Source organism: Rhagoletis pomonella, unplaced genomic scaffold (genome assembly GCF_013731165.1).
Source record: "Rhagoletis pomonella isolate Grant_MI unplaced genomic scaffold, Rhpom_1.0 Rhpom_scaffold_00002, whole genome shotgun sequence".
Classification (NCBI taxonomy): domain Eukaryota; kingdom Metazoa; phylum Arthropoda; class Insecta; order Diptera; family Tephritidae; genus Rhagoletis; species Rhagoletis pomonella.
In genome coordinates this window covers 76196491-76208714 of record NW_023458556.1, presented here as the reverse complement: position 1 = coordinate 76208714, position 12224 = coordinate 76196491, and positions in this window count along the sequence as shown.

The following is a 12224-nucleotide window of genomic DNA, read 5'->3' as shown; positions in this document are numbered from 1 at the left end:
TTATAATGGCTAATTTGCTACAATGGAACCTCAACGGCTATTGGAACAATTACCACCAGTTAAATCTTTTAATTAAGGAATTTAACCCTGCTATTATTTCTCTACAAGAAACCCATTTACAGTCTACAAACTGTCCGACACCACCTAAAACATATACAGGATATTACCACAATTTTAATACAGTAAGCAAACAAGGCATTTGTGTCTTAATCAAACATGATATCCCACATAGGAAATTAGATGTGGTTTCCAGCATATCAACAATTGCATTAGAACTTAATATTGGGTTTAAACTTACCCTAATCTCTATGTATATTCCACCTCATCAAAACTTCAATGCGAATGAAATTTTTTCTATTCTTACCAATATAACTACACCAATATTATTGTTAGGGGATTTTAATGGATGGAGTTCCCTTTGGGGATCAACTTTTGAAAACCAAAGAGGGAAACAGATCGAAGACGTAATACTTGCTTCTAACCTTATGGTTTTAAACGATGGGTCGCCAACCCATTTTTCAACGCACAAAACGTTCACCCATGTTGATCTCACTCTTTGCAGCGCCAGTCTAGCACCTAAATGCCATTGGAAAATATTAAGTAATCTCTATGGAAGCGACCACTTCCCTATTATAACTACCATAGAATCTTGTTATTGCAAGGAGAAGGTGAGAAAACCGCCAAAATTCATCACTGATAAGGCAAACTGGCACAAATTTCAGAACTATTGCATTGAACTTAATTCAAAAACCCCAATTTCAACCTATGTGAACAAAGAAGCAGCGTCAATAAAAAAGATTTTAAGGGCTTCTTCCCACTTCCACATACCCCAAACAAAAAATTGCCCCTGCAAACCATCAGTACCCTGGTGGAATAGCGAGATTGCAGTTCTTCGATGCAATAAACAAAAAGCTTGGGCTGATTACAAAAAAACAACAAACTGAAACTAATTTAATGACCTATAAAAAGGCAAATGCTTCCTTTAAATATCACTCCAAAAAAGCAAAGAGAAATTGTTTTTCACAACTAACAGAGGCAATTAATCCTAGCTCAAGCCCAAAAGACATTTGGCATAGGATAAAATTAATCACAGGATCCTTCAAACAAAGTAAAATCACGGCTATTAATACTGAAAACGGCATTGTCACTGCGGCTAGCGAAATCACCAATCATTTTTCATCAACTTGGTCTGCTTATTCGAGTGACTTGAACTTCGATCAACAATTTACTACTGAGAAGAATACAGCCCTTTCCGGCCCAAACCACTTTCCCCACACTATCTCTGCAGCTGCGAAGCTAATTGAAGAGCCAATTACGATGATTGAACTTGACGAGGTCCTACATTCAGTTAAAGGGAAAACTCCTGGACACGATAGAATTTCCTACCAAATCTTAAAAAATGCACCATTTAACCTCAAAAAAAGATTGCTGCGCTTATACAACAATATCTTTTTTAGTGGAACATATCCACAAAACTGGAAAAACGCAGATATTGTTCCTATACTTAAACCAAACAAACCACAAGACGAGGTTAACAGCTATCGGCCTATTTCTCTTTTGTCGTGTCTCAGCAAAACTCTGGAAAAAATTATGGCAAAACGTATAATGTGGTTCGCTCTTAGAGACAAACATATTAGCCACAACCAAGTGGCCTTTAAAACAGGGCAAGGCACATTAGACGTACTTTTACACTTTGAGCATCACCTGTCAACCGCCATCTCAAGCCGAAATCACGTCTCAGTGCTGGGGCTCGACTTCGAGAGGGCGTTTGACAGGATCGGCATTCACGTAGTTCTGAGGCAACTAAAAAAATGGAACGTCGGCACACACATATTTAATTTCGTAAAAAGCTTTTTAACAAATCGCACCTTTAGAATAAAAATCAATAATAAGTACTCCAACAGGGTTTCTTTGTACAACGGAATTGCACAAGGATCCCCTATATCCGTAGTATTTTTTATCGTTGCATTCGACGAAATTAGTAATATATTGGCCAAACATGATGTAAAACACTCCATATATGCAGATGACGTACTCATTTATACAAAAAAACAGGACTTGGTAGAAGTTTATAATATATTTTCTAACATTCTTAACGATATCACACTTTGGTCACTTAACTCAGGAGCTAGCTTATCTTATGAAAAATGTAAGACACTACACATATGTAAGAAAAAGCAATGTTGTAACCTCAATTTCACCTATGATAACCACACCATTGAGAATGTACCCCATTTAAAAATTCTAGGGCTTATTTTTGACAAAACACTTAGCTTTAAAGAACATTGCAAACATATAAAATGTAAAATTAGATTAAACCTTATTAAGTATTTCGCCTCTAAATATAGTAACGTTAACCAAACTAGTTTAATATATTTAACAAAAGTCTTGATTCTATCTATCATCGATTATGGGCTACCAATATATGGGCAATGTAACAAAAAGACTATCTCGAGCGTTGCGGCTATCTACCACTCGGCAGTCCGGAAAAGTCTTCGAGCTTTTCAAACCACACCAACAAAAAACATATTGGCTGAAGCAGGTCTTCCAGAAATCACTGATAGAATCAAATACAACACTCTCCGATTGATCCCTAAGCTGTACTTTTCAAACAATCCCATTCTTAACAAAGATTTGACAAATGTTATTAAAAGAAAGACGAGATTAAAGCGAGGATCAGCAATATGCAGAGCTGTTGAGGAAGCCGAAAACCTGAATACTCCCATAAAGCCCATCCTTACATTGGCACCAAAAATTCCAACCTGGGAAACTCTGCAGTCTAACTTCGTCACCAGTTTACTAACATTTCAAAAGAAAAATACCACTGTTTTAGAATACCAAAAGCAGTTTTTAGAAACCAGGAGCTATTGGAACAGAAACGGATGGCACCTCATCTTCACGGATGGATCTAAAGAAAATGAATTTACCGCCTTTGCTGTGGTCACTGAAAAGGGAAGTACAATTAAAAACGGACTGTTATTCCCACATAACTCAACATTCACTGCTGAAGCGATCGCTATAAACTATGCTGTAGATCATGCCTCCTCAAGCAAAGGAAAATACGTTATTTGCACAGATAGCAAATCATCCATCGAAGCGCTTCTAAATCCGTTTAGCAACGAGCCTTTAATAGAAACAATACGATTTAAACTGTACAAAAACAAATCCAAAATTAAAATAATGTGGGTTCCAGGGCACTGCGGCATTCTTGGCAATGAATATGCCGATAAAGCAGCAAAGAGCGTAAGATATACGCCAAGTCTCGTTTTTAATACAAGTGTAAAATCCGATGTCGCAAGGCAAATTGAAAGCGTTTTCAAAAAGAATTTAACGGATAGCTGGCTTATATATCAGCACGGATACAAACTGATGAATCCAAATCGCTTAAAAGCAAATATTCCAACCGGCGTTACGGTACAACAAGCCAAAATATTCACGAGACTCCGACTAGGACATACACTAATCACACACCAACATATCTTAAAGGGGAATCCACCCTCAACCTGTCCTGTGTGTAACTGTTCACTGTCCGTTATTCATATAATAGACTGTTGCGCGAAATACGCCAATGGCAGGATCAACATTTTCCAAAGCAGAAAGCCTTCGGATTTACTGAAAGAGAATTCTTTGGAAAACATAACCAGCATCTACAACTTTATCTATCAAATTGGGCTACTATATTCCATTTAAAACTTCTATTTTAATAAATCCATTTAACGTAAGCAAATTCTTAGGATTATTTACATTTAAGTAAAAAAATCTCACCTCTGGCCGATAGTCTTAGTTACTAGTGCCTTTTTTAGAATAGTAATATAATTATTTATAATTGTATTTCTCCCAAATAAATAAATAAATAAATAAATTTATAGATACATATGTATATCATTTAAGAATATATTTCGGTGCAAAGCAAACTTGCGGAGGAATACTACAGAGTATACGGAAAAGTTAATTTTTTTACATTTTTAACCGACTTCATAGAAAGTAGAGGGTTATCAATTCGTCGGAATATTTTATTTTATTGTTTTTTATGTATGTTACCGCATAACCGATTTCTGTAATTGTTTTTTTAAAGGAAAGATGTTACCTCACAGGTTGTCCCATACTAATTTGGTTAAATGCGATCATTGGATCACGAGGAAATTAACGATAATCTTAAATTTTTATATGAGAATTAAAGTCGGGGTTGTTTTTTGCTATTTGGTTTACGCGTATATACACAGAAAAAAAAGTTGTCATCAGGACGATGCTACATATTTAACCATCAACGTGAAACTTTCGAGTATCTATTTCTCCTCATTAATCATCTTATTTATATGGTATTTTTCGTTCTTACCTTGAAATATTTTTCGTTGTTACATTGAAACCAAAGAGTAAAACGACTATACAGTCTCAATTTGATATTGTGAAGGGTAAAACTTGTGTTTTTTTCTCATCAAATTAATAACCAAAAAACAAACCTCATATCTTTCAATACACTTTTTATATTATTAATGGTTATATTCATACCGATACTGGTTATATTCAAAAGATACTGCTAAAAGTTTCATTTTAACACACCCGATAGTGATGCTTTTGGTTTGAGTGTAGAGCTATCAATTTAAAAACTACATCAGGGTTTAGTTGAGATATTCGCCTTTGATCACTCTGTTCCGTACATTTCCCAGTACTGCAAAGCTTTTGACTGTCATTCACCTGAGAGTGACCGGAAGTGATTCGTGTGCTTACGGTTCAAATCGCACTCACTACGTCCGGGTATTTATGTATATCCATGAATCCTTTGGATAGCGACCAAACACCTGTTTGGTAGCAAGCTAAAGTGGGAGGGCGTAAAACCCCGCGTGCGCTGGGTTTGGATCCCGCCACGTTAAAACCCTGCCCAATGAAAATAAACACATGCCTCGGATGATACCCCCTTCTTTTGATGGCGATCACGGCAAACGTAGAAAGAACTGTGATTTGAGGTTATGCACCTGGAATATCCGAACCCTTAATCGGGTGCGTCTGCCCGGCTGGTTGATGCCCTAGATAAAATAAAGGCTGACATCACCGCCATTAAAGAAATGCGATGGACGCAGCAAGGGAAGGTAAGCGTGGAGCCTTGCGACGTCTACTACAGCTGGAGCGCAAATTCTGTGTTGGATTTGTGAGGGTAGAGAGACTCCGTCGCCGGCTACCGGTGTTCACTCTAGCGGACGAACGTCTAGCCACACTCTGCATCAAAGCGAGATTCTTCAACATCTCGCTTATGTGTGCCAATGCCCCGATAGAAGAGAGGGACGAGGCATCCAAGGATCTCTTCAATGAGCGCTTATAGGTTACATATAAGCGCTGCCCCCGACACGTATAAAATTCGTGCATGGCGATTTCGATGCCAAGGTGGGCAGCGAAGGGTCTTTGGCGCCACCGGAAAACTAATCGAGCATGTTGTGATAGACGGAAGGCACACTTCCAGTGTTTTAGATGTACATATGTACACTCCGAGGGCCAAACATCGACTTGCACCACTATATTGATGCAGCCAAGATACGAATCCGCCTCGGTGCAGCAGAAAATGTGCGGCCAACAATGCAAGGAAAGCTCAACGTCAAAAAGCTGCAATAAAAACAGACGGTCAATTAATTCGCCACTCGACTTTCACACCTACTGGGAGAGAGCACTCTTCAACAAACCGACATACGCGAGCAGTGGAACCACATTTCCCGCTCATTACTGGTATGATGAGGAGTGTCAAGAAGCTGCAGAGAAAAAGGTGCCGCCTACAGGATCACGCTGCAATCGGGCGCAACGCGAGCCATGTGGAACCGTTATAAGGAACTGAAGAGGGAGGTCGAAATACGTGACTGACACGATCTTGAAATTCTGGCCGAAAGAAAAAACGCCCGAAATTTTTATCAGAGAGTTGAGCGACTTGCGGAAGGTTTCAAGACTCCTGTAGGAACAACAATGGCGACCTAGTGACCGATGTCCAGACCGTACTTCAATTATGGAGGAACAGTTTTCGATCCTTTTGAATGGCAGCAGCACTGAAAGAAGTGGAGAAGACGAACCAGTGCCCCAAGTCGATGACGATGGAGTCGATGTCCCAGCGCCTGATTACGAGGTACGAATAGCGATTATGCTGATGAAAAGTAATAACTCTGCTAGAGCTGGCGGACTGTCAGCCGAGCTATTCAAGTATGATGGCAAGGAGCTAATAAGGAGCATGTCCGACGACCGGAATTAAAGAGTGCTCTGCCCAAACCACAGGAAAGGCGACCCCGCCGTGCGCACCAACTATTTTATAGTGTGGCTTCAAATCTGCCAAATCCACCATAGATCTCGTATTCGCAATACGCCAAAACTTGGAATAGACCAGTGAGAATAGGATCGACACATGCCTTCTATTTGTCGATTTCAAAGCCGCTTTAGACAGCACGAAAAGAAGTTGTCTTAATTTCCTGATGTCTCAATTTCGTATCCCCGCGAAACTAATACGGCTGTGTAAAATGACCTTGAACAATACCACTAGATCCTTCAGAATTGAGGAGAACCTCTTAACCTGTTTGATACCAGTCGAGGTTTCAGACAAGGTGACTCCCTTTTATGTGACTTCTTTAATCTAATATTGGAGAAGATAATAAAGGGGAACGGATTTTTAGGACCTAACAACTTATAAAAAAAAGCAAAATAAAAGGAAAAGGCTAAATAAAATAGCGAAATAGGCAGGAAAAGGAACTAGAAATAACAAAAAAAAGGCAAAAGAAGGCACTGAAAAGAGACAAAGACTGAAAAAGAACACTCGGTTACAGGAAAAATGTTCAACGGACGCCACTACACATCCAATTCCTATATGGAATTGCTCGCTGATTCCGAAAATTAATTTTTTATTCTTAAGATAAGTTTTCGAGATAAATTCAGGTGTACATGGCGTATGAGAAACATTGTTTCCTGCTCATTTTTCATGCAAAAAAGCTTTGCGCATTTTCAAATGACCACTTATTACTTCTTTATTTATCCATCGATTTTCTTCATTATCAACTTGATTTTTTTGTAACAGAACGTGCTTTAGCACAGCCTTGAATGTACTAAATGTGTGCTCGAAGTGAGTTGATACAAGTGGGGCACAATTTAAATATGGAACGTTTGAAACTTTTATTTTATCAGGAATAAGTGCGTTTGGCTCGCTATAATCACTTTTTTAAAGGTACAATAGGCAAAAAAAGGCAAATACAAAACCCGCTTAAGTACCTCACGAAAAATGTCAGCTTTTTTAGGTACTTAGGCGGGTTGGGTACTTAAAAGAACCCGCTTAAGTACCTCGATGCGGGTACTTAAGCGAACATAATTACTGATGTAGTTACATCTTCTTGTTAACTTACATAAATACTTGAATAACAACATTTAATGAAGTATACATAGTTTAAAACCAAAATCGTAGCATTATGTAAACACATAAACAAGTAAAGAAAAACTTTATTAAAAAAATATTTAGTGCAATGGTATGTCATTTTTACAAGAATTAAATTGTTAAAAAAGTCAAAGTTGGACATATCATTTTGTACCAAATTCACAATAATATTGTTTGCCATTTATGTTTATTTATTAATCTTTAAGATTTTTCAATCAATTGAAACGCAGTTCATTCCCTACATATACCATACAAACCTAAGCTTAAGAATTTGTAGAACACTTAAAAAATAATAAAAATAAAATCATCATAATTTCAAACTTTTTTCTCAGAAGTGTTTTTTGAGTATACAGTTTTATAGCCCATTCAATTTTAGTGCAATAATGTGCAAGTTTCAAGTGGCTAAAAGTTACCGTTGATTTTTTAGAATTTTTTTACCGAAGGTGTGTAGCGGTGGTACTGAATTTCAAAATACGTAAATATTTTAAGGAATTTTAAAAGAGCACCTAAAAGGGGAAAATTATAAGTAAAATTGTAAATGGGGTATGAAAAAATGAGGTACTTAGGCGGGTTGGGTACATAAGCGGGCAGGTACTTGAGAGAGGGATTTTTTTCAGAATACATAAAAAATTCACCGTGTCCAAAAATGTTGGTTACTTAAGCGGGTTAGGTACTTAAGCGGGGGGGGTACTTAAGTGGGTTTCACTGTATCTTAAAAAAGGCAAAAAAAAGGCAACATAAAATGTGTGTATATGGAAACAGGGCGTATGCCAGAGCTTTGAAAGTTTGAAATCATTTCAATTTTAAATAAAAAATTTTTTTCTCTTCAGTTTTCATTACTTATTCCTCGCTTAAGATTGAGGTTTGTAATTTTTAAATTTTCCATTCACTCAAAGCAGTTATGAATTCACACATCAACATATTCATAGCAAGATTGAAAAAACCAATGCCAAATCAAAAAAGGTTTAACACTGAATGAGTAATGAAAAGGCTGCAATCTTTTATGTATATGCATTCAGTACCAATCCTTCAATATAATTAGTTCTAGACAACTTTTTGATAAAAAAGCAGATTTTTGACAATTTCTCAATTGTAAAAATTCGAAGCGGCGTTATCCACTTTAAGTTTGTTTGGAAGAGGGGATATTATATCATAAATTTGGGATTATATATAAAACAGTTGTATTAACATTTACATTTTAAAAATAATTCATATTTTATCTTGAAAATGTTTAAATTTTACATCAAATTCGATAAATACTTCGCAAAAACTTTACATTTAGGTTAATAAACTTTTAGTGAAAATATTTTGAAAATCTTAGTGTCTTTAATAAAAAAAACAGCTCATCATAAAAATTTAATCGCCGTTCAGCGTCGGCGTAAGACTGTAGGTCCCTCCCATTTATCTGACAACAAAGGCGCACGCTACAAATCGGAGGAGAAGCTCGGCCAAAGACTAACATAGGTGCAAGCGCCAATTTAGCGTTGATTTTTTGAAATTGTATTGCTAACCGTCTCCCGAATTTCATAAGGAATTCATGCTTATATGGAAAAAGGTCCAAAAAAGGTCCCAACGCATAAATTTTGCCTGCAATTTTGATCATGATTGAACACTGCACTTCACTCTCGTTTCGAATTCTCGAAAGCGTTTTTTAAGCTATTTAGTGGTTTAACACTTCTTGGAGGCACTTGGGTATGTAAAAAAAAATATGCGCATTTCGATCCCTAACGATATTTAGGGTAATAAAATTACAATTATTTTTTTATTTTGTTTACATCTGTCATTTGTTACAAATAAAGAAAAGTCTAAGAGGTACCAAATATAAATATTTTTATATTCTATTTATTAAAATAATAATTTACAATAATAATTTATTTAATGAATACTTTATTAAAACACAAATTTGAAGTCCAAACTAAAACTAAAACTATTTATCACAAAATGTTATTAATTGTTTGCAAGCGTATTATAGTTTTCATGCATTTTGAGAACAAATAAGGGAATATGTATACATATATCGTCGTTTAAAATACAAAACCGCGTATCGTCATTCAGCAAAACTGCGTAACTGACATTTGCTGCCAAAAAATTGATTTGTTCACACAAGCTCTTGGTTCCATCCTTATCCATTCGTCCTGAAATATACTAGCCAGAAATGCGATTGCTATATAAAACGAGAACCATTTTGAAATGTAAGTGTTTTTACTCTAGAAAATAATTTATGCAACCTCATATACGCGGTTTTGCATTTTGTTGATACGCGGTTTTCTACTTTAAACGACGATATGTGCGTACTTTCACTCCATAGGACCATGGCTAGATCGCTGGTCAGATCATAACTCAAAATAGCCGGTGTCCTTCGGAACGCAATAGCAAACCTTGGAGTATATTTCTGCTTTGAAAACTCTTCTTATAAAATCATTTGGCGTTCGGAGTCAGCCTTAAATATGTAGGTGTCTCCATTTGTGTCACAACAACAGAACTCATACCCCCACTTTGAGGAGAAGCTCGGCCAAACACTTAGAAAAATATTTATTCGTTTACTTATTTTAAGGGAGATGGCAATCTTCTGGTTTCACATTTTGGGTACAACATCTCAACCCTGATACAAAAAAAAGACATTAGTACTGAATGATAATGACAGATTGCATTCCCATAAACGCACAATCATACATGATTGAGTTTTTTTTTTGCATTCACATTCTCTATGTGAATGGGTACCAACCATTCCATAACACACTACATATTTTGTGTTTACAATTTGTAACCAATCTCAAGAATGGTTGGTAAATTTTTAAAATCAAACAATCACATTTGTAACGAATAAAATGAGAATGCACACTCAATTGATTCAACCATTACACAGCTCTGGCGTATGCCGACGAAATCGACATTATTGTTACAAATAAGGGCTACGTCCAAGTAGAGCTGTAAAACTATCGATGGTACTATCGATACTATCGAATGGTTCTATTTTTTTGCACTATCGAATGGTCGTTGGCCACTATCGATAGTCTTTGTTTGAGGAAATATAAATATCGTTTATATTATATGTACTACTTAGTATGCATTTCTTTATTTTTTTTTTAAATGGAAATTTGGCAACATTGATTTGCTTACACATCACTATTTTTTTTACCTATTGCCGGGTTTTACACGGTTCAAGTATTGAATTCGTTTTTGCTTGCTAGTGAAAGAGAGGGGCTGAGAAGAAAAGGGAAGAGTACATATGCGTCTGGAATTCAACAAAATTTAAGCGTGTAAATGCAAATAGAAAACGCAAAAGAGAATGAACCAGAATTGCTTTAAAGTACTTGAATCATGTAAATCGGGTGTAATTAATTTGAAAAAAACTAGTTTTAATAACTTTTTGGAACCATACTATGGTGTTGGTGATTCTGCGTTGATTAAAGAAACTATTGATATAAGCCAGGGCTAGTCAAATTTTGGAGATTCTTGTATTTTTTTGATACTTTGAATGGATATTTATCCACATATATCTTGTAACGCACGCTTGAAATATGGACTTTTTTGTAAATTTTGGAGTGAGTTCTATGCAAAAATACTGTGGCGTAGCCGGAGTTGGACCGATGAAAGTTTTTATAATACATACAGTTTTCTTTACGTTTACAAGCGATTTGTTTTTCTACGATTGGTAATTTTAGGTTTTTATATTATCGGTTTAAAATATTTAAAAAATCGAAGAGAAAGGACAAGGTTACTGAAGATCGCCATATAACATGTCGAAAAAGCCACAAAACCTGATTTTTCACAGCGGCCAATTTTTGCGAAATTTTCACATAAACTCGCTATATCTCAGACGTTTATGTATTTAGATGTATTTTTGAATAAGCTATCGATTACAATTCGTTTGAAATCGCTTTTCTTCACTTCAATTGTATGTTTTTTACGCTGCCTGTTGTTTTCGCTGCTTGTTGTTTTCGCTGTTGTTGTCGCCCAAACTTTACGAGAAGAATAACGGACCTGCGCATTGCGCAACCTCTTATATATGATGCTTTCCATTTCCAGACAACCGGTCAGGTACGAGCATGATTTTTAATTTGTACCAAACTCAAATACATTGTTTGTTGGTCTAAATAATGAGACACGTATTTTTTCTTTTAGCTCGGAAAAATTTTTCGGCCGAATTAAACGCGATTTTTTTTCAGGCAAAAATCGATTATTCGAATTGACAGTAAGAATTTATTTTTTAAATGCCCATAACTTTGTCAAAATTTAATAGATTCCAACATATATGTAATACTCCTATATTGGCAGTAAGAGCTAGTACCGTCCGAAAACACTACAGTACAGATATATCAATAAACACGTACGAAAGAAAAGGAACACATACCTTTATAAATAAACATGTACACGACACATTTACAAAACCGGCACTCAAGTACACAATCCATTGACAAAAACAGTACTAGACTGTCTCGCTTTGATTTCGGAATGCTTACACATTGAGATGTTAGATTACTATCAATATAGAAGTATTACATATATGGATTCCAACAATGTTTTTACTCAAATGTCAGTAATTATTGTCACTTCAAGATAGAATGATATAATTATTGATTTTCATTATTTAAAATTTTTTATTTAACAATAAACAAAAAGTGCAATTTTTTTTTAAAATTTAATTTCCCAAAAAGTGTATTTTTATTTTCTCTCAAACTTTTTTACCGGGAAAGAGACACTTTGAACTACAATCAACCCAAATCTCTAATAGCGAAGATTTTTTTTCCGAGTTATGATTTTTTATAGAAAATATACTTTTTTGTGGTACATACTACAATATTCTTATATTGTTTAACTAAATGGAACATAT